This window comes from Glycine max, chromosome 15, assembly GCF_000004515.6.
Source record: "Glycine max cultivar Williams 82 chromosome 15, Glycine_max_v4.0, whole genome shotgun sequence".
In the NCBI taxonomy this organism is placed as follows: domain Eukaryota; kingdom Viridiplantae; phylum Streptophyta; class Magnoliopsida; order Fabales; family Fabaceae; genus Glycine; species Glycine max.
The window spans coordinates 45,150,761-45,173,376 of NC_038251.2; the positions used below are offsets into that span (position 1 = coordinate 45,150,761).

General features: G+C 32.0%; 1 long non-coding RNA gene and 1 pseudogene across 2 annotated transcripts; both read left to right on the forward strand.

The window, feature by feature from the left end:
* Positions 1-3,476: 3,476 nt before the first annotated feature.
* Positions 3,477-6,474, forward strand: LOC100802472 (uncharacterized). 2 transcript variants are annotated; one of them, XR_005888662.1, is made up of 6 exons: positions 3,477-3,743; positions 3,841-4,198; positions 4,526-4,584; positions 4,981-5,048; positions 5,780-5,826; positions 6,039-6,474. It is a non-coding gene; the product is annotated as an uncharacterized lncRNA (long non-coding RNA). The 2 variants fall into 2 exon arrangements; XR_005888661.1 differs by having other exon boundaries at positions 3,477-4,198.
* Positions 6,475-16,048: 9,574 nt separating this feature from the next.
* LOC102669388 (pentatricopeptide repeat-containing protein At5g24830-like) lies at positions 16,049-22,348 on the forward strand (annotated as a pseudogene).
* The last annotated feature ends 268 nt before the right edge of the window (positions 22,349-22,616 follow it).

The window sequence follows — 22,616 nt, forward strand, 5'->3', positions numbered from 1 at the left end:
TTCCAAAAAAAATGGGTTGTTGCATAAGTTGTAGCCCAACGAAATAACGATTCCATTATGTAACAAGTTTTGTTACTCAACGGAATCATGATTTCGCTGTGTTGCATCAGGTGAAAATTAGCAGCACAATGAAATCGTTATTCTATTATGCAACAAAAAATATAACATAACAGAATCATAATTCCCTTGTGTTACCATAAAACACAAAAAAATGGAATCATGATTTCATTATGTTTACAAAAACGCAAAAAATACCTTCAACAACATGAGTGCAAAGAGTGAAGATAGGGGGGGAAAAAAGGAAAGGAATGAATGAATGAATAAAAAGAGAGAGAGAGAGAGATAAAAGAATAAAAGGAAGGAGGAGAGAGTAGTGAGGTGGAAAAGGATAAGGTGAAATGCTTAACCGTGCGTTTGAATACATCATTTCAACTAGGTGATTCATTTTTAATAGAAAATTAAAATTCTCGAGAGAAATTATTTGTTTGGAAAAACATTTAAAGGAAATTAAAATGTTGGTATTTTGTATGGGCAATTTAATTGTACCAAATCAATGGAATTTAAAATACTCCCAAAAAATAGAGAATTTGAAATTCCATGCTCGACCCTCACTCTCTCTTTCTTGCGACTCCATGCTTGGAACCCTAGTAACACTGTGACCTTTGCTCTACTCTCGGGTGGTGGTTCAAAGTGCATTCTCACCTTCTCTCGCATAGTAGTTCATGCTCTCGCCCTGTTGTTCAGAATTCCCACTCTCTCTTGCACGGTGGTTCAACCTCTTGCTTTCTCTCACGATGGTTTACACTCTCACTCTCACGATGCATTCACACATTCGTAGCTTATCTTTGATTTTTGTTAATGTGTTTTGTTATTTAATTTTATTGGTTTCATTATTTTATCTAGGGTTTGAGTTTTGATTTCATGTTTGATTTTGTTTGTCTCTTTCTTTTCATCTCTCATATTTGTATATCTTTGTACCATAATGTGTTATTTAAGGGAGAATAATGTTTCCAATTTATAGCCCTTTTGCATTTGTGCATGTTGATATTCTATAAACCGACTTTGGAGATATGATTTGCTTATAAATGTTGTAGATTATTGTTGAGGGCCATGCTAAACAAAGTTCATTGATGTTGTGCTAGTGGGTGCATTGTAAAGCATTGCAACTCTTGTTCATGATAATGAATGTGTGCATGGTAATTTGTTCATCAAAAACTAATATATTGACCATCAACAACAAAAGGAATTAAAATTCAAGCGAGCCATAAAAGGAAGGACTACAATTTGTTTATAAGCTTTTGCAAAAATAGTTTTTTCATGTTGAAGCTAAATCCATGTTTCTTTTAAAACATAAATACATTTAAGAAAAATACATGACTAACACATGAAGAAACTCTGGAAACTGGAAAAGCAAATCAGATTAAGATTGAAATCAAGGAATGTTTCACTTATAGTAGCATGTTATTTGAGTAACTTTAAAGTGATGTTGACCCTACCTAATCATAGAGTTAAGTTGCCATTTTAATTTGACTTTGAACTACTGCAATTAAGATAAGAAAAAGTTCCAAGTATACAAACAGAAATAAGAAGTTATTCATAGAGATTGAGGAAACTTACAACATGAAGATGCAGGGGTTAGTAAGCTTGTGTAATTGTTCACTTGATTGTCTTGGTACCACCGGTACCGTTAATAAAATTCATTTTTGGCTGTTTAAAAAAATGAATTGGAGAAGCCAAGGTAATAAGTGAGACCAGTTTGATCCTTTTGTTCCTTGTATAGACCTTGGAAAGGTCCTCTCATGTTTTTTGTTTTTTGTTTATTGACCTTTTTTTATGTTTGTAGTTACTATAGCACTGTGTTTGGATGAGAAAATTTAACCAGGTAAAGTATTTCAACAGAGATATTAAATTGCCTTCTAATAATCTAATATGTTTGGATGAGGTATTTTGAAAGTAATTAAAATGCTATCATTTTTATAAAGTATTTTAATATACTAATTTGAGAGAATTTCAAATTCTCACTAAACATAAAGAAATTAAAATTCTTCACTCTCCTGTAGCGCTCTCTCTCCTCACTCTCGGCATGGTACTTGTACTCTCCAGTCTCCATAATGCTCTCTCTCTCTCTCTCTCTCTCTCTGCTCTTTGATTCCAGGTTCATGGACCTTAACTTCTGAGCACAGTTCGAGATCGCACGCCCGACACAGCGATTCTTGAAGGCGCTGGCCACCGTCCCCGACGTGTTCATCAGGGGCGCGGAGGAGTTGAAACACACCATTTCAACTACGTGTGACACCGTGAGGAGGTGTTTTAGGAGCAGGGGGCTTCTGGTTCCGCCGTGGAGGAAGAACCGGTTCATGCAAAACAAGTGGTTGGGGCCTTGTCACCGAACCACGAGAGATACTTCCATGGGATTTAACGGTGGTGTTAGTTGTAGGGTGGTGGGGTTCGACAACGTCGTTTCGGAAGCGGGAAGTGGCAGTAGCAGTGGCGTTGTTGTTCGTACGAGATGATCCTATTAGAAAAGTAAAGTGATTACTATATATTAATATGCTAAGGATGGATTTTTAGAAAAAAATAATTTTGTAAAATTATATTGTGGCTATAGTTTTTTATTTTTGTAATGACATTTAAAAAATTATTTTGATTATTTAATTATTAAATATTAAAAATTTGATTATTAAATATTGTATAGCATTAAATTTATTTTAAATATTTAACTATTTAAAAATGACTCATATTTATTTTCATTCAATATTAAAATTTTAATTTTTAAATAAATATTTAAAATTGAAAATTTGAATTTCATTGAAATTGAATAACTTTACCCAAACAAAAAAAATAAAATACAAGAAATTGAATTGCCTCATCCAAAAAAAATATTAACAAAATGAAAGGAATTTAAATCAAGAAAATTAAAGTGTTGTGTATTTAAATTTCTTAGAAATTTTTAAATCCCTCATCTAAACACATGGTAACTGAAAATAACCAAGTACTTCCTATTAATTTTTAATGAATATAAATCTGAATTATACCCAAGCATGATCTCTAGCCCTTTTGGGGAGGAATCTCTATCTATTATACAAGCAAGCCCCTGACTACCTGAGCTTTGTCCTGTTGACACCTGTTTGTGCCAGCTGTCGCAATGTCATTTTTTACACTTTTTTTAATTTAAAAAAAAATCTCTATCTTCTCTATGCAGTGGCCCCTTCACTATCTTCTTTTTTTATTATTTTATTTATTTTGCTCAGTGCTCACACGGCTCCTCACATGCTCAAGTTTTTTTCCACAACCACCAAGCCACATGTCACTTTCTAATTGCCGGATTTCACCTCACCATTTAATTCTCTTTAATTTCAGAACTTTCTTCTCTCTCTTCCATTTCTCTTGCATCCGTCCAGATTCTCTTCCCCCCCCCCCTCCCTCCCTCTTTCTCTTCCTCAACTTCTTCTCTTTTCTTCTCTATCAATATTCAGTTTCCCCTTTTTTCTCTTCCTCAACTTCTCCTTTTTTTCTTCTCCGTTTTTGTTTCTCCTCCTTTATTCTTTTGCATTCATCCCGTTTTTGTTTCTCCTCCTTTATTCTTTTGCGTCTGTCCATATTTTGTTTCACGTCAATATTCTATTTTTTCCCTTTTTTGTTTAATTTTTTGTGGTTTGATTTTTAGGACAGTCTAACGACGGTGCTGAAGGTTACGAGGCTTTGCTCATGGAAGAGTTGGGATAGGCTACTAAAGAATAAAGGTATTGAAGAATAAAGGTTCCATTTTTATCTATTTTTTTTCCTTTTTTTGCCTAATTTTTTGTGGTCTGATTTTTTGTGGTTTGATTTTTGGGACAGGCTAACGGTGGTGTTGAAGGTTACGGCACTTTGCCTATGCAAGGGTTGGAACAATAGGACTTGAGGTTACTGTTCTTTTTCGTTTTTTTTAAAGAAAATTATTTCCTGTCATTTTTGCTACAAGAGTTGTTGCTGATTTCTTTTTGTTTCTCTTCTAATTCTTTTTTGTTTTTTTAAATGCAGGTTCATAGACACAAAAGCTTAAATTTTTTGTGGTGTTCTGCCTTTATTTTGTTTTTTGACTTCTCCCAATACAAAAGTTTAAATTTTTTTGTGTTCTTTTGACATGTTGTATGCAGACAACGTGGAAAAACACATTAAAATTGTGATTTTTATCTCAAAAACTTCATGGGTTCAGGTTCGTAAACACAAAGGCTTAAATTTTTTTGGGTGTTCTACCTTTATTTTGCTTTCTACATGAGTACAGGTTTTGCGTTGAACAAAAAACGTGTCATTTTTTTCGTAATTTCCTTTTTTAAAAAATTTATCTTCTGCCATTTTTGCTACAAGAGTTGTTGCTGATTTCTTTTTGTTTCTCTTCTAATTCTTTTTCGTTTTTTAAAATGCAGGTTCGCAGACACAAAAGCTTAAATTTTTTGTGGTGTTCTACCTTTATTTTGTTTTCTGACTTCTCCCAATACAAAAGTTTAAATTTTTTGGTGTTCTTTTGGCATGTTGTATGCAGAGAAGGTGGAAAAACACATTAAAGTTGCGATTTTTATCTCAAAAACTTCATGGGTTTAGGTTCGTAAACACAAAGGCTTAAATTTTTTTGGGTGTTCTGCCTTTATTTTGTTTTCTACATGAGTACAGTTCTGTGTTGAAGAACAAATGTGTCATTTTTTCGTAATTTCCTTTTTTCAAAAAATTATCTTCTTCCATTTTTGTTACAAGAGTTGTTGCTGATTTCTTTTTGTTTCTCTTCTAATTCTTTTTTGTTTTTTTAAAAAAAATTATCTTCTGTCATTTTTGCTACAAAGAGTTGTTGCTGATTTTTTACATCCTCTCCATCTTCCATTTTCGTTCCTCTCCATTCCTTTTCATATTCATATTTTGTTTTATTTCTATTTTTGTTTTGGTTCCATTTTCGTTTATCTCATTGCCTGTTCATTGTTTTTAATGAATTGCTATTGTATGCAGAGAAGGTGGAAGAAGACATTGAAACTACCATTTTTTACTACAAAAAGCTTCGATTTTAATCTCAAAAGGTTTGTCTCCTTTGTTTCTCTGTCTACATGTTCATTTTCTTTATTTCTTTGTTTCTCCATCTTCCTTTTTCGCTCCTCTCCATTCATCTTCCTTCATATTCCGTTTTCTTTGTTTCTTTGTTTCTCCAACTTCCATTTTCGTTCGTCTTCATTCCTCTTCATATTCCGTTTTACTCCTATTTTTGTTTTGGTTCCATTTTTGTTTATCTCACTGCAAGTTAATTGTTTTTTTGAATTGTTATTGTATGTAGAGAAGGTGGAAGGAGACACTAAAGTTTCCATTTCTAACTCCAAAAACCTTCGATTTTTATCTGATTTTTATCTCAAATAGGATTCTTTTCTTTGTTTCTCTATCTACAGGTTCGTTTTCTTTATATTCCATTTGACTTTTATTTTCATTTTGGCTTCATTTTTGTTTATCTCACTGCATGTTGATTGTTTTTTATGAATCAGTATTGTATGCAAACAAGGTTGAAAAAGACACTATAGCTATCATTTTTTACTCCAACAAGTTTCAATTTTTATCTCATTTTTATCTCAAACAGATTTGTTTTCTTTGTTTCTCTGTGTATAAGTTGATTTTCTTTGTTTCTTTTTTTTTTCTCTATCTTCCATTTTCGTTCCTCTCCATTCCTCTTCATATTTCGTTTTACTTCTATTTTCGTTTTGGTTCCATTTTTGTTTTTCTCACTGCATGTTCATTATTTTTTATGAATCGCTATTGTATGCAGACAAGGTGGAAGAAGACACTAAAGCTGTCATTTTTAACTCCAAAAAGGTTCGTTTTTTTATCTCATTTTTATCTCAAACACGTTTGTTTTTTTTATTTCTCTGTCTATGTTTTCTTTATTTCTTTGTTTCTCACAAAGCTTTCATTTCTTTGGGTTTCCTCCCTTTATTTTGTTTTCTTAGATCTCGCACTACAAAACAACCACTGATATTACCATTACCTTTTTTTCCCCTATTTTTATCTCTGACTTTATTATGTAGGATGATGTTATTGGTTCTTTTAACTATTATGTCGAGCTTGCAGCAGGAGTGGATACACATCAAAATGGTTATGTACCCCTTCCTATGGAAACCTTCAATACTTATGTTCACAAGGAGCCCAATGGAGTTGCTGCATTAATTACTCCATGTAATTTACTTCCACGAACAATCTTCATAAACTGAACATAAGTCCATAAGTGAAATATTATGCATTAATTAGCTTTTATATACTTAAGTGTATGAGACCTAATAATCAGGAAGCACCAAAATTGGAATGGTGATGACCGATTTGATTGATAAATAAATTTTTATGTTGCTTTGTTTTGATAGTTTAAAATTGTAATTTACCGCTGATTGTTAAGTAACATAATATTATGATTATCTTCATATCCTAATGGAATAGTCTCATTAATTTGAAGATCATGACCATTTTCATACTCCAACAAAATATTTAAAATTGATTGGCAAAAATTAATTGGCAAGTACCCATTAATGGAAAGGTTTTTTTCAATTTTCCTAACGTTTTTGTTTCATTTTTAAATTGACATATTAAGATTATCTTCATATCTTAACGGAATAGTCTCATTAATTTGAAGATCATGAACATTTTCATACTTCAACAGAATATTTAAAATTAATTTTCAAAAATTAATTGGCGAGTTCCTATTAATGGAAAGGGTTTTTCCAAATATTACACTATCAATTTTACCAAATTGACAATATAATATTTAAAACTGATTGTTAAGTAACATAATATTAGGATTATCTTCATATCCTAATGGAATAGTCTCATTAATTTGAAGATCATGACCATTTTCATACTCCAACAGAATGTTTAAAATTAATTGACAAAAATTAAATGGCAAGTATCTATTAATGGAAAGGATTTTTTCAGATATTACACTATCAATTTTACCAAATGGACAGTATAATATTTAAAGCTGATTGATAAGAGAATCTTGATAGAGGCAAAAGAGATGGAGGAGAGAGAAGAAAGTTCTGGAATTAAGGGAAATTAAATGGTGCGGTGAAATCCGAAAATTAGAAGCAACACGTGTGGCTTGGTGGTACTGGAAAAAAACTTCAACATGTGAGGAAGGTGTGAGCACTGAGCAAAATAATAATAATAAATAAATAAAATTAAAAAATGACATTGTAGGACACATGGGTTGAAGTGAGAAAAGAAGGATCGGAGAGTTTATTATTTTTTATTGGACAAAATTAATTGGCAAGAATTAATGGTCAAGTACCTATTAATGGAAAGGTTTTTTCCAAATATTACACTAAGTAACATAATATTATGATTATCTTCATATCCTAATGGAATAGTCTCATTAATTTGAAGATCATGACCATTTTCATACTCCAACAAAATATTTAAAATTGATTGGCAAAAATTAATTGGCAAGTACCTATTAATGGAAAGGTTTTTTTTCAATTTTCCTAACGTTTTTGTTTCATTTTTAAATTGGCAGTATAATATTTAAAGCTGATTGTTAAGTAACATAATATTAAGATTATCTTCATATCTTAACGGAATAGTCTCGTTAATTTGAAGATCATGACCATTTTCATACTTCAACAAAATATTTAAAATTAATTTTCAAAAATTAATTGGCGAGTTCCTATCAATGGAAAGGGTTTTTTCAAATATTACACTATCAATTTTACCAAATTGACAGCATAATATTTAAAACTGATTGTTAAGTAACATAATATTAGGATTATCTTCATATCCTAACGGAATAGTTTCATTAATTTGAAGATCATGACCATTTTCATACTCCAACAGAATGTTTAAAATTAATTGACAAAAATTAATTGGCAAGTACCTATTAATGGAAAGGATTTTTTCATATATTACACTATCAATTTTACCAAATGGACAATATAATATTTAAAGCTGATTGATAAGAAAATCTTGACGGAGGCAAAAGAGATGGAGGAGAGAGAAGAAAGTTCTGGAATTAAGGGGAATTAAATGATGCAGTGAAATCCAACAAATAGAAAGCGACACGTGTGGCTTGGTGGTATTGGAAAAAAACATTAGCATGTGAGGAAGGTGTGAGCATTGAGCAAAAAAAAAAAAATTAAAAAATGGCATTGTAGGACACGTGGGTTGAAGTGAGAAAAGAAGGATGGGAGAGTTTATTATTTTTTATTGGACAAAATTAATTGGCAAGTACCTATTAATGGAAAGGTTTTTTCCAAATATTACACTATCAATTTTACCATATTATTTAAATCAGCTTTAATTTTCTATTTGTTTTTATCGTAATCATTGTCAATTTATTAACATTAACATTTTTTATTAAAGGTTCCATTTTTATTTATTTTTTTCCTGTTTCTTTTTGTCTAATTTTGATTTGTTTTTGTTGTCTACGTTTTCTTTGTTTCTTTATTTTTTTACCGTGCAAAAGCTTAAATGTTTTTAGTTTGCCTCTATTGCATGCACATTTGGTAAAAGAACACACTACAGGTGCAGTTTTTATCTGGAAAATCCACGAGTGCAGGTTTGATTTTTTTTGGTTTATGATTAAAAATTTTCATATTCATCAAAAGTTTTGGCTTTTGTCTTTTTTTGGGTTTTATGATTTTTCCCGTTTCAATCCATGTGTCCTGCCCGTGTTTGCCTTTATTTCTTTTCCTCTTCCCATTATTTTGCCCCTCCCTTCACGTGTCCTGCCTGGGTTTTTCCATCTCTTCTTTTCCCATTGCCATTCCATTCTCATTCTCACTCCGTTCACCCTTTCCCATTCTCATTCTCTTCTGATCCCTTTCTCTCACTCCTCATTTTTTTCTAAAGAGAGAAAAGGTTGTGACAGACACAAAGAAAGAAGAGAAATATCAGAAAAAAAAAGTGGTAACGTAATTTGATGAGAGAGATAAAGAGGAGACAAGGGAAAACGTAGTTGCAACAGCTGACACCGAGGAGGGATTTTTTTGGGAAATAAATGAATTATTAATTAATTACAAAAAGGAAATGCTGTTGGAGCTTCTACACCTTGCCTTGCATTTTTGGTTTATATCTGTATCATTGGTTAATTTTTAAAAAATGGTTTTTTACAGCCCATAAGCTTGGGCCTTTCTTCTACGCTTTTTAAACATCTAAGGTTGCGATTTTTAAAACCAAATTTGTGATTTTTATGTCTGCTTCCACCATCACATTACATAATTATTTATTTGAATTAGTTATTAAAAACCATCTAATTTGGTAAAAAATCTTTGCTTCATACCAAAAAATTAGCCTTCTTAGATTATTTATTTATTTTATTATATATATAATATATAATATGTAACATAATTACTTTGTTAACACCTGTCATATTAAATACATGCTGATTATTTTTTGCTCATATATTTGTTTCACTGCATTTTTATAAATATCAATATTGGTTGTGGACATTCAGTAAACAAAAAAAAAAATAGTCACAATGATTCAGATGACTTTCCACCTTCAATCTTGCCATACTGCATTGAATGCTCCACAATTCTCAAACCTCTCCATATTCTGCCCCTTACACATTTTCACCAACCACTGTGTCACTTCAACATTTATTCTTCACAGTCCACTTCTTCAGCAGATATTCAATGTTCATTCCTTGAACAAAAAATACTGAAACAGCTCAAAGAATGCCTTCAGAGTTATCGACTGACTCAACCAAGACAAGTACCAGTTCTGATTCATCAACAACTACAAGCAAGGTGCATGTGAAACCAGTTACTCACTTACTTTCTCAAAATATTTTGAACATTTTTCATTCTCTGTTTTCCTGGGTTTTTTCCATTTCTACTTCGTTCACTTTTTCTCTCCTGCGTTTTTTCCATTTCTTATTCTCTTCTATTCCCGTTCTCACTCCATTCACTCTTTCACTCCATTCACATGGGTTTTTGTTTTGCTTCGTGTTGGCTTAGCTTTTTGTTTTGTATTTTACTTCCTTTTCATTCTCGGCCCCTTGCATGTAATTGTTTTTTTTGTTATTTATATTTTTTATTTGGTTTTTATGTATATTGCTTTCGACTGAAAGACTGTTCAGACTGAAAAAATGTGTGACCTTTGTCATACCTACCTTTTCTTTGTCTCCTGCTATTCTGATCTAGCTATGGAACCAAGCCTTCTTTCTTCCTTTATGTTTTGAATGCATGCACAAATATATTTTGACTCATTAATATTGTCAACTGTTATAAAAATTGTTTTGTTTATTTTTTACCAGCAGACAACGAATACACAATTTCCTTTGTTATTTGATTGTTAATCTACATTCCAGTCGAAAGATACTTTATGTCAGCATCCTTTTAAGTTTGGCATGAGTATCACCCTGAAAGTTTGATCCAAAAGATTAAAGGCACATTTACAGTAGTAAGAATGCTGCAAAATGAAACCTTTATGTCACAAACAATGTACATACAACTTTTTTTTCATTTTAATATGTTGTTGTCATTCTCCACATATTTTAGACGTTCCTATTTCAGTGCCATACTTGATTTTCATTTTTGCATTTCCTCTCACTGCAGATTGAATATCCAACTCACACTAATCCATTAATCCTACAGTTCACTGCAGTATTCCACAATGATATGGTAATGTTACATACTAATTGTTTTTATTCTTCATGTTGTTTCATATTTGCTTTGCTGGACATTATAGAAGTGCCCTCTTTTTACCACCAACAATGGGCACCAGAATACCCTGAGTTTGTCAACTTTAGATATGATGGAACAATATACCAAATCAGGCTAAGGCAGCATCGGGCAAAAGTCTACTTTGCGGAAGGGCTGAAAGAATTCAGAAAAGATTTATCAATTTACGAATTTGTGATCATTAAATTCTTGGCATGCAACAACAAATCCATGTTTGATCTTTATTTCGTTCCCTCACTGGAATGCCAGACTTGCGGAAGGCTAGAAGTTATGTCAAGACAACATATTTGGACACTTGAAATCACACAATCAATTCTTGGTGCATCAGGACCACTGGTAACAATGAAAACCTCTTCAATGTTGCTTATTAATTCATGCTTATATATCATGCTGTTTTTTTCCCATGCAGAGACTCCCCAATTGTGCCATGACACATGTAAATTCCTGCGGTCAACACATGACCATTCTTAGAAGATTTGGACCTCCATTATAGTGGAATGTTGTGGTGGTTGATGGTGGAGTTGGCCGCAAATATGTTGTCCAACCATGGTATCAATTCCTTGCAGATAATGATTTCTCCCACAGTGATAAAGTCTCCTTCTATTATAGGACCATTGATAAAATATGGGAAATTGTCATCCGCCGGAGAAAGAATTGGGAGTATTAGAGTTAGCTTATATACTTTGATTTTTCTATCTTTTTGTCTTTTATGAACATTTTGTCAATTACATGGTCTCTTTCTTATTTACTTATTTGACTTTGAACATCAGATATATTATAAATGTTTAATCTTTTTTATTTTACACATTAGCTTAAATTTTATTTCTCTTTTACTCATCAGTATTGGTTCATAAAAACATTTTTATTTTGTTTTCTGCCAGAGTTAAACATCCTACGCATGGAGTATATTTCTGATGCAGTTGAGATGTATTCCACATAAATTTTGGCTTTCAGATTTTGTTTTGTCATATGACATTGTTAAGGAATGTATCAATGAGTTTTGAGTTTTCATGGTTTGAATTTGAATGAAATGAGTCTATTTTATTTAATATGCTATATTAGTAATTTATAACTGTTGTACTACGAATTTGTTGTTTAGTAAACTAAACATTGTTGATGGAGGGATATTGTTGTCTACTATGCTCATCTTACACATTCCCTGCTATACTCATCTCATATTTATTTGCTGCCTATTCCAATGCTTATGTTTTACAGACCATGTAATATCCATGTTCTATTTTCGATATTTTTGCTTCTAATTATTGATCATTTTAGTTTTTTTAAGTTACAGGGAAAAGTTTTTTGTTTTTTCCTAACATTTTCTGTTTTGCATTTTCGTTCCCCACAAAATTACCTTTCTTCACTAAATGAGAAAGCCAATAGTAACATAAGCAATGGATTCTCTCATTCCCGTCCTGTATTTGGAAAACAACAGCACAGAGTAAAAAAAAAGGAAATAAAATATACAAAAAATTGAAGATTAAACAAAAATTGTGGATTTTTAAAAATATAAAAACCAAATATTTATATTTTGCAATAAAGAGATCATAGTTGTGAATTTAAAAAAATAGAACAATCAAATGTTTTAATTATAAAATAAAGAGATCAAATTGTAGATTAAATAAAATTAAAAAAACAAAATTGCATTTAAATTTAGCAATTTTTAACTATTAAAATGCTATATGTTTAAATTAATTTAAGCTACATATTTTTTTACATTCAAATTGCTAGAATAGTTTTTTAATTTTAAATTACAAAGAGCATTAAAGTTGTGTCCTGTAATCATATACAAATATTAAAGTTTAATCATAATCTTCTGTAACTCAACAAAAAAACTTAAATATTACATTATTAATCTTAAAAATTAATTTCGACACTCAGTTATCCCCAATTAGTGGCAACTTAACAATCAATTTTATGGATTTATGAATTAAACAAAACATTAGCCTAATTTAAAACACATTTCCAATAATCCGTACTTAACAATCAAATTTAAATATTCTGTTAGTATATGAAAATAATCATGATTTTCAAATTAATAATTATATTCTGTTAGGATATTCCTAATTTAGACGTTGAGTTATTCCTAATAAATTGGTTCTTAACAATCAATTTTAAATATAACCATATCAATTTTAATATATTATTAAAGTCAGGTTCAGTTTTGTATATATTTTTGCCGTTATCATTGCCGATTTATAAAAGTGTAATTAATAAGCATATTTAGTTCAGATTTTTGTTTGTTTTTCATTTCAAATTTATAGGTTCTTAATCAAATTAACAACCATATTTTGTTTAAATATGTAAGTAATAACAACTTAGGTGTTTACTTATTCCTAATTAGTAGGTACTTCACAATCAATCTCACAAGGTTATTTTATGTACCTTCTCCTAGAACCAACCAAAGAAAAGGAAATAAAATGTAGCCAACATTTTCAAGGCACGAGACACTCTTAATATCTAATTATAGTCATTTCCATCCCAAGATTCTTCTTTCTACCTTCTTCTCGTGTTTTTTTGTTAATGTTATAAGATTTCGTTTATCAACTGTTATGTTTTATGAATTTAAATGGTTTTAGACATGGCCAAAAGGTTTATGCTCTGTCAATTTTGTGTGTATTACTTTCTTTAATTTATAGTGGACAAGAATCAATCAAAAAGAAGGAAAAAAAATGCAATCAACAATTTGAAGGTACGGTCTGACACTCCTGATACATGATTGTAGGCAGGTACACCCCAACGATCCTTTTATGCGCCTTCTTCTCATATTTTTATTAATGTTATAAAATTTCAGTTGCCATATGTAATGTTATGTGAATTTTAATTATAGATTTAACGTGGACGAAAGGTTTATGCCCTGTAATTTTTGTGTGTATTGCTTTCTTTAATTTATGCTGGACGGGATTCAATCAAAAAGAAGAAAAAATTTGCAACTAACAATTTGAAAGCATGGCCTGACACAACTAATATCTGATTGCAGTCATGTGCATCCCAAATGTTCTTTCATTCGCCTTCTATTAATTTTAATTTCTAGATTAAAGTATTCTCTGTCCTGTTGACACCTGTCCAATAAAAAAATAATAAACCATCTACCTTCTTTGCTCACTTCAGTCCACGTGCAAGGCTTCATCCTTTTCTGAAGGTTTGTGTTTTAGAAGGCCCTTCTCTCTTCTTTGTGCCGGTTGTTGCAATTCCTCCCTTTTTAAAATTTATTTATTTATTTATTTATTTTCACAACCACCAAGCCACATGTCACTTTCTAATTGTCGGATTTTTCCCTTTTTTTGTCTAATTATTTGTGGTTTGATTTTTAGGACAATCTAACGACAGTGCTGAAGGTTACGACGCTTTGCCCATGGAAGAGTTGGGATAGGCTATTGAAGAATAAAGGTATTGAAGAATAAAAGACCCTTTTATATCAACTAGAAAATACATTTTTACAACTGATATCACAAAAGACATGATACAGAGTAGCCTCCCTTTCGTGGGTTTTACTGCACTTTTTATCATTTATAATAGTTTGCAGTTTTTCTTTTTACAAACAATCTCTATGTTATATACAAACATGATCCTGACTAATAGTATTTGTGCCACTTACAGTAAAATGTCGCCGCCCCGTGCATCGCACGGGCATTCCACTAGTTATATATGAGTTTAATGGTTGGCACTTTATGTCATCTTAGCATATTGACACAATTTTTTTTTCTTGGTGAATACGTAACCTAATTTACTCCTACATTTAATGTTATATGATTGTTTTAGACTTGTAGTAGTATCAGAACTTTCTGGTTTTTGAGTCTTGTAATTGCATTATTCCTGTTTGTCAATGGTTTTTGAGTCTTGTAATTGCATTATTCCTGTTTGTCAATGACAACCCCACACAGTTTCCATCGTTGAGTATATCTTGTTATGATTTTATAATTTTATTATTTTTAATCCTATTTGGTATAACTTGTTATTATTCTTAATCTTGTTTAGTATAGCTTGTTATTATTTTTAATCTTGTTTAATATAACTTAATTTTTAATCTTATTTAGTATAACCTTAATCTTATTTAATATAACGTTGTTTTTAATCTTATTTAGTATAACCTTGTTTGGCTTTCTTTCATTAGGCTTTAGGAATGGTTAATATTCAAGGATAAGAAGTTTGATTTTCTTTGGACATGCTAGTTTGAAATTCGGATTGCATTCTTTTTATTAGAAAATGATCCTTGTAGTTGATTCAAAGTTTGATTCATTTATTATTTTTCATTGTGACAGTGTATAGGAAACATTCTTCATGTTCAGTGGTCAATAAACAACTTTAAATATAATTTGATTCTCATGGTGGTCAACTAAACCACATTTGGTGGTGTAACTAGCATGGTTTCCAAATATATATGTCATTTTGTTGTGTTCAATTGTGTAAATTAATCCAAAATATGCAATGTTTTCAAGGATGCTCCATTATATACTTGACAATTGAGTGTTTGAGTCTATGACTAAGTCTATCTCTAAAAACTTTGTTGTATTGAACTCATATTCATTTAATTTTAATTTGTACTTAACACATACGATGTTCATTTTGACAATATGACCTCTATTTATAGTGTTAAATGGTATGTGATGTGTTATGAAAATTTTAATTTATTACTAATATATAATTATATCAAAACTCTTGCCAATAATGACATGTCTTTTATAAAGTGTGAATTTGAGTTAGAATCTACTATAATGGACATGTTTGGTTGTGATTCGAAAAATCAATATATGATTTTCATTTTGATTGATGAATATAATAAAAAGTAAGTCCATTTTTTTGTCACAATTTAAGAAAATAAATTTCTAAATCTTTCCACTCTTGAAAATTTGTATGTTTTTCATATATTTAAAGGAAGATTAAATAATACTCAATAATTTTAAAATATTATCTAATGTTAAAAACATTTATGAATGATTAAATATTTGAATTTATTATAAATATTCTGTAACATTAAAATTATTATTGAATTGTTAAATATTTAAGATTTTTTTTTAATTATTAATATTAAAAAAAATAGCCAATATTAGTTTCAGTAAATTTAATATTATGAATTTAAAAATAAAATTTTATATATGGAAGAATTGAATTGTTCCATTCAAACTAAAAATTTCAAATTTCATAAATTTAAATTGATTTATCTAAATAAATCATTTACAAAATAAAAAAAATTAAATAAAAATATTCTAAATTTGAACATTTCAAATTCTTTAGAATTTTGAAATTCTCCCTCCAAGCACATAATAAAAGTATTTTGATAATTACTATTGAGCCATAGAAATCAATAGTCACACTCCTAAATTGGGTCACACCCATAAGGCCATAACATTTCATTTTAATTTGTCTCTTTCTTTCGATTTTCTCAAGAGGACGCTGTTTCTGGTTGCTGCAGGATTTTCCGTGAAGTGGATTCGGCCACTAAGAAGAAGTGCGGAGTAAACGCGGAAGATTGTTTGTCAAACGACGACAGTTTTGGCGCCGACGGGAATGGACGGCACGCCGTTTTCAATGCGCTGGATACTCTGCTTAAGGACAGTTTAGAGCGTCTTAAGATGATGAGGTTAGCTCCGATTTTATCTAATTCGAAGAATTTAGTTCGAACTTTTAAGTGATATGTAGGTTGAATTGAATTACCATAGTGGCATGCATATATGATATGAGCAATGTTTCAATTATCAATTGAGGTCCTATTGTGGTTTCGTCATGTTTGTTGATATCACGGACAAATGCGACCGATGTGGTCTCAATTACGGTCGCGGACAGTTAAAAATCTTGATGTTGCGCGGACCATTTTTTAAAACCTTGGATATGGGAGTAAGAATAAATATTGAGTTATTGACTGTTAGATATTATTATGAATGATCAAGATTAAGGATGCATCTGGAATGAACAACTTAATTAAGCACTTATTGAGTAAGTGCTTATCATGTAAGTACATATGTAAAAGGTCCATTTGGATGAACTTCTCAGTAAGTACTCGTAGAAGAAGAGAAAAGAAGTAGAATGAATTAAACTTCTCTCTAAAGTTAAAGTTAGCTGATATGTAAGTTAAGATCAAATTTTGGAGAACTTCTATGAATCGGCTTATACATAAGCTAATTTTAACTTATGAGAGAAACTTATTGCATTTTATCTTCTTATTTTCTTTTCCTATAGTTTATCCATACAGGGCATAAGTTGTTTTTATAATCAAATAGGAAGCATGGTTAAACTATTTTCAGGTATATTGTAATTTATTTTTGTAAGTTATCCTAGAGAAAATATTGAATTTGTCTGAAAACAGCTTACAGACTTATCATATTTGTTTTCCACTGGCTCTTTCAAACACTTACACAAGTGTTTATGTCATAAGTCTAAATAATCGGTAAATAGCTCTTCCAAATGAACCCTAAACACACACAAATCATGAGTTTTTTAGAGGTCACGTGAATTTTTGAAGTGTGATTTTAAAAAGCTTCTAATCTTGACATCCATGTATGGTTGTATGGCCTAGATTTGTTCCTATCATGTAAAAATGGCTTTGTCGCTAGCTATATCCCCATATATGTATGCCTGTTTTTTGTGTACGTTAGCAAAAAGATGCAAGGGATTCGAATGAGTGACTTTTGGGTTAAATGTTGCAGCGAGAACCTATGTTTGGTAAAGACAGGTCTAACTATAGGATATGCATGTGAATCCAAGTATGCTGAAGATACAGCTACTATTAGGCGTTTGTGCTTAGATGGTAAGTTGGAAGCAGCTGTTTGGCTTCAGGGGAAAATGGTGCAGAAAGGTGTTGTTCCTGATGTGTTTACCCACAGCCATATTGTAAATGGGCTTTGCAAAATTGGTCTTCCGGACAAGGCGGATTTGGTTGTTCGAGAGATGCTAGAATTTGGTCCTTGTCCCAACTGTGCCACTTATAACACTTTAATTAAGGGCTATTGCGCTGTTAATGGCGTGGATAGGGCTTTGTATCTGTTCTCCACCATGGCCTATGCTGGGATTCTGCCAAACAGGGTTACTTGTAGCATACTGGTGTGTGCACTGTGTGAGAAAGGTCTTCTGATGGAAGCTAAAAGCATGCTTGTAGAAATATTAAAGGATGACGACGAGAAAGGTATACCTGATTTAGTTACCTCTTCTATATTTATGGATAGCTACTTTAAGAATGGAGCAATTATTCAGGCTCTCAATCTTTGGAATCAGATGCTTCAAAATTGTACAAAAGTTGATGTTGTAGCTTATAATGTTCTTATCAATGGATTTTGCAAGAGTCAACTAATGAACCTTGCATATGGATATGCATGTGAGATGTTTAAGAAAGGTTTACAGTTTACTTCCTGATGCTTTTACTTATAATATTCTTATTGGTGCTCTTTGCAAGGAAGGAAAAATTAGTGAGGCTTGCTATACCATTGGAGTTATGTCTAATATGGGAATTATGCCTGACCAAATTACATACCAGATTGTGATTCGAGGCTTTTGTTTTGACGGAGAGATTGTTAGAGCAAAAAACTTGCTTTGGTGTATGTTGAGCAATTTAATGGTGCCCAAACCTTTAATATGGAACCTAATAATGACTTGTACGGGAGATATAATGATCTTAGTAATGCATTTTTTACAAGAGATCAGATGCTGGATTTTGGTGTTTGCCCTAATGTATTTACTTATAATGCTTTAATTCTTGCACAGGTTAAGAGTGGAAATTTCCATGGTGCTTGATCTCTGAAGGAAGAGATGATTTCAAAATGTCTCTTTCCTGATGTGGTTACCTATAATTTGTTGATAGGTGCTGCTTGTAATATAGGACGGCCTGATTTTGCTCTTCAATTACATAATGAGATGGTGCAGAGGGGGTATGAACCAGATTTAATAACTTATACTGAACTTGTTAGGGGGTTCTGTATTAGAGGTAAGATGAAAGAGGCAGAAGAGCTCTATGCCAAAATACTAAAATCTGGTTTGTTGAATGATCATGTTCCAGTTCAGATTATTTTTAATAAGTACTGCAAATTGGAGGAACCAGTTAGAGCATTTAAGTTTTATCAAGATTGGTTGGAAAGTAAAAAAGGGTAGTCTTCCTTAATAAATTCCACATTGTGCCTATGGCTTTAGACATCATGAAGTTCTGGAAAAAGAAAGCTGCATTTGCTCGATTGAAATGTTGGCAGTAGCTCATACAAGTAATGAACAGTCCAGGTGCGTGTTGACATTTTATCCATCACAATGTACTTTCAGTGATATAGTTGTCAGTCAAAGTCATCCAAACTGTTGCTAAATGTTGTACCTGAAAATTTAAGTAGATTTTGGCTTGATAAGTGGAGCAATTTTATGTGCTGACTGCTGATTTGTGTTATATAATTATATGCTGTAATTTTGTTAAAATGATAATGGGCTGCTACATTTAACATTATGTGTGTGCTGTTTGGAACTTATAATTGCTATATTTTTATAAAATGCTTAACTTGCATGGAAACTTGCTATAAACCTGTCCTACTCAGAAAATGGATGTATTCTCATTGCATCCATGTTTTTGCTTGTCCTGTTATACTTGTATTCTATTATAGACCCTGAACAATTTAGTGCGTATGGTGGAGTGATCCCCATCTGGATGCATGTGGGTCCAGGCACACCAGAGATGGACCCAATCCAACTATCAGTTTTTTGTCTACTGAGGATTAGTGCCCTTCCAAATCACCTGCATGCTCTTTCTTGGACATCCTTCTACTGTGATTTCTAGGCACGTTCACCTCATTTAGACTTTTCATTGTGTTTCTCTCGTGCTTAATAAATATTAGTATTATATAGGTTGTGTCCTTTTGTGCCTTGTAAATATTTTGTGAAATATATCTCTTTTTAATAAAGTTTCCCTCATTGCTTATTGTTTGGAGGACACTATGTCTTTTTGGCTTGGTATATGACCTACTATAGAGGCTGGTTTCTTGTGACCGTTTAGAAGTTGGTCTATGAATGCTATATGTGGATATTATACTGGTTATATGTGTATGCTTATCACCTCTTTCTTTAATGTTATTGTATTTCTTTTGCAATAGTTGTGTATGGAGATTTAAATTGCGGCTCATAATTTCTGAATTTTCATGAAAATAAAAATAGGGCAGTGTATCATATAATAAAAATTCAAAGTTATAAATGCCTTAAAAAATTTCCCTTCCAAATTGAGTTTAAATTTTAAATATAAAAGTTAATAATCTGGTATACAAGTAGCCACAGTGTCACAACTATGATTGTTTGATTATTAATTACAAATATATCTTTAATTTTGGATTTTTTTTCTTTTTATACACCTATTTGTGTAGTGTAAATTATAAATTATTTATCTTGTACATATAATCTTTAGTGTAGCAGCCATCCACTATCTGCTATCATGATATAGCAGTTTTTGGGTAGGCCACTCTTCACTGCTATTTGGGATTGATAACTTCTTTGTAATGATCAGAAGAACCCTTTATACTTACTAGATTAGCATATTATCAAAACCCAACCAGCAAGATTGATTAGCCAAAATTTCTTGGCTATTGCTTTGGTAGTGTATAAATGGGGAAAAACAAACCAAGCTGCAGATGTCGTATCTTGTAGAGGAATGGGAATTAATGGCACTAACTAGGACAATACATAGGATGCAGATAAAGTGCAAGAAGCAGTGCAAGTAGATACTGCTTTGGAGAAAGTTTTGGACAAAGTAGGAGCTGATCCTAACTCCAAATCTGGGTACACTAGAGCAGGCCATGTTGGTATATGAGAGAATGAAGAAAAGAGTGGCAACAGCAGAAAGAAAAGGAAGAGAGAGAAAGTAACAGAACAGCCAGCTGGTGGAAGGAGAATGGAGGAGGGAGATTCATGAATCCTGGAATGAGAGAGAGAAATGGTTAAATGGAGGAGGAGGGGGAAGTAACTGAAAGGGGTATGACAAAATTTGTTAAGGGTCTCGGTGGTCAGGTTAGATTGAGTAGATGAGCTGGTCCTCTCAGTCAGGTATTTACCATTTCTGTGATCATATATTATCTATTTTCTATCTTGTAAGGAGCTTAGCTCCATTCCATTGCTATTGTAGTAGCAGTATCTGCTTAAATCCTGTAACAGAGGCTTCTTCCTTTGAGTATTACGAGTATTTCCATATACATTTCAGTCCAGTTTCTTCTATATCGGGGTCCTATCAATTGCTTATCCGTAAGGCAATAGAGATCATGTGCAAAATCTTTGCACAGCAACGCATGCTTCTACATGGGCTTGTGCACATCTTTGTTGGATCATGCAAATTGAATGGCCTAGCATAATGTTGTGCAGCTAGGCTTGACACTGCATGGTCCAGAACTTATGATTCTTGTCAATCATCTTGAAAATTGGCTCCTTTTCATAGGAAGTGTGTTAAATTTAAGATTAAATACCAATTAATAAGATACAAATTTCACACCCAAATTTCTTAGATTAACTAGTTGACTGACGGTTTAGCAAAGTTACTTTGGGAGGGCATTTGGCAAACTGACTATACCAGTAGGTTAGAAGTGGATGATCCGCCAATCAAACGTCTGGAAGCATTGGCCCATCGAGTTGTCATTTGCCACAATCACCAATTGCCACAAGTATTTGGTCTAATAGGCCACAACCATCAACCAAAGCTATATGTGAGGATGTGTATGTGATCATTGGCTTGTTTCCTGATTTTAGCTTTTAGAACAAGGCTCCTAACACCCTGAGAAGAGGTATTGTTAGGCCAGAAAAGAGTGAGTGGCCCAAGAGTTTTGAAACTTTATAAGGAACAAGGATGTAGTTAGGAACAAGGGGAGACTTCATTAAAAAGCCCACATAGGAGTGCCACTGGCAAGGAGTTAAATGGGATGCTAGTAAGAAAAAGAAAATGACATTTTGCTTATGCAAGTAATTTTGAGGATACTGAGAGGTTATCTCTCTTTGAAATGGCCTGGTCCTGAGACAATATCTATTGCTGGTGATAGTTTCTTTTCTGGTTCAATTTTAGTCACTTCTCTGTGTATACACTGCATAACACAGCAGACTTTTTTAAAATTGTGTTTGAGTTTAAAATTCCTTGGTGGCTTTCTATCCTTTGTGCTTCTTTTCTTATTGGTGATCTAATTACATAGCTGTCTTGGCACTAATTATCTGTGTAAACCATATATAATTGAATCAAACATTGATGGAATTTGCACATTCAATTTTCTAGGTGTTCATTCATTTCTTTTTTCTTTTCATTCTCTCAACTCAAGAAGCAGAAAGTTGTGGATTTGCCTGTTCTCCAACCTTCATTTGTCTATAGAATTCTTGATTATTCATTCATTTTTTATTTTAATGCTAATTGTAATTATACTTAAATATTTTATATACAGTTGGAGCAATTGGAAGAAGTGCTGCTTCTCTTGGTGGAGGTTATCATAAATGTCCATAAGTGTACCATTGCCAGGCTACCTGCACAAATTGGGCCGAGTGTGCCTAACAGAGAACCTTGGGAATCATACGCACTGCCTCACTGGTTCATAATGTTGAATGATTCAAATTGTAACTTTAGGTGGGTGTGCTTACTAATAATTTTATTGTTAGCTAGTGCTTGTAAATGTTAATGACGAGTCTGGTTTAGCTTGCATATTTGGTTCTGATTTTTATTGTGAATAAATAAGATCAATGCATTGTAATGTAGCTTTATCTTTATTTTTATATTTCACAATTTACAAGAATTTAGCTGCAGCCCCAAGGGAATGTTTCACCAAAGGGAAATATGACAGCCAGGGCTTATTTTGAGGTGGCTGAAAAGTGATAATTTATTCTTCATCTTGTAATTATTGTTAAAGTGATTATTTTTTCTAAAAATGTTGGAATGTCGAGGCAGATATCTATGCTTCAGCTACTTTGATTAAGGTTTGCAAGTTACCTGAGAAATTGTACTTGGAAAACAGAATGCAT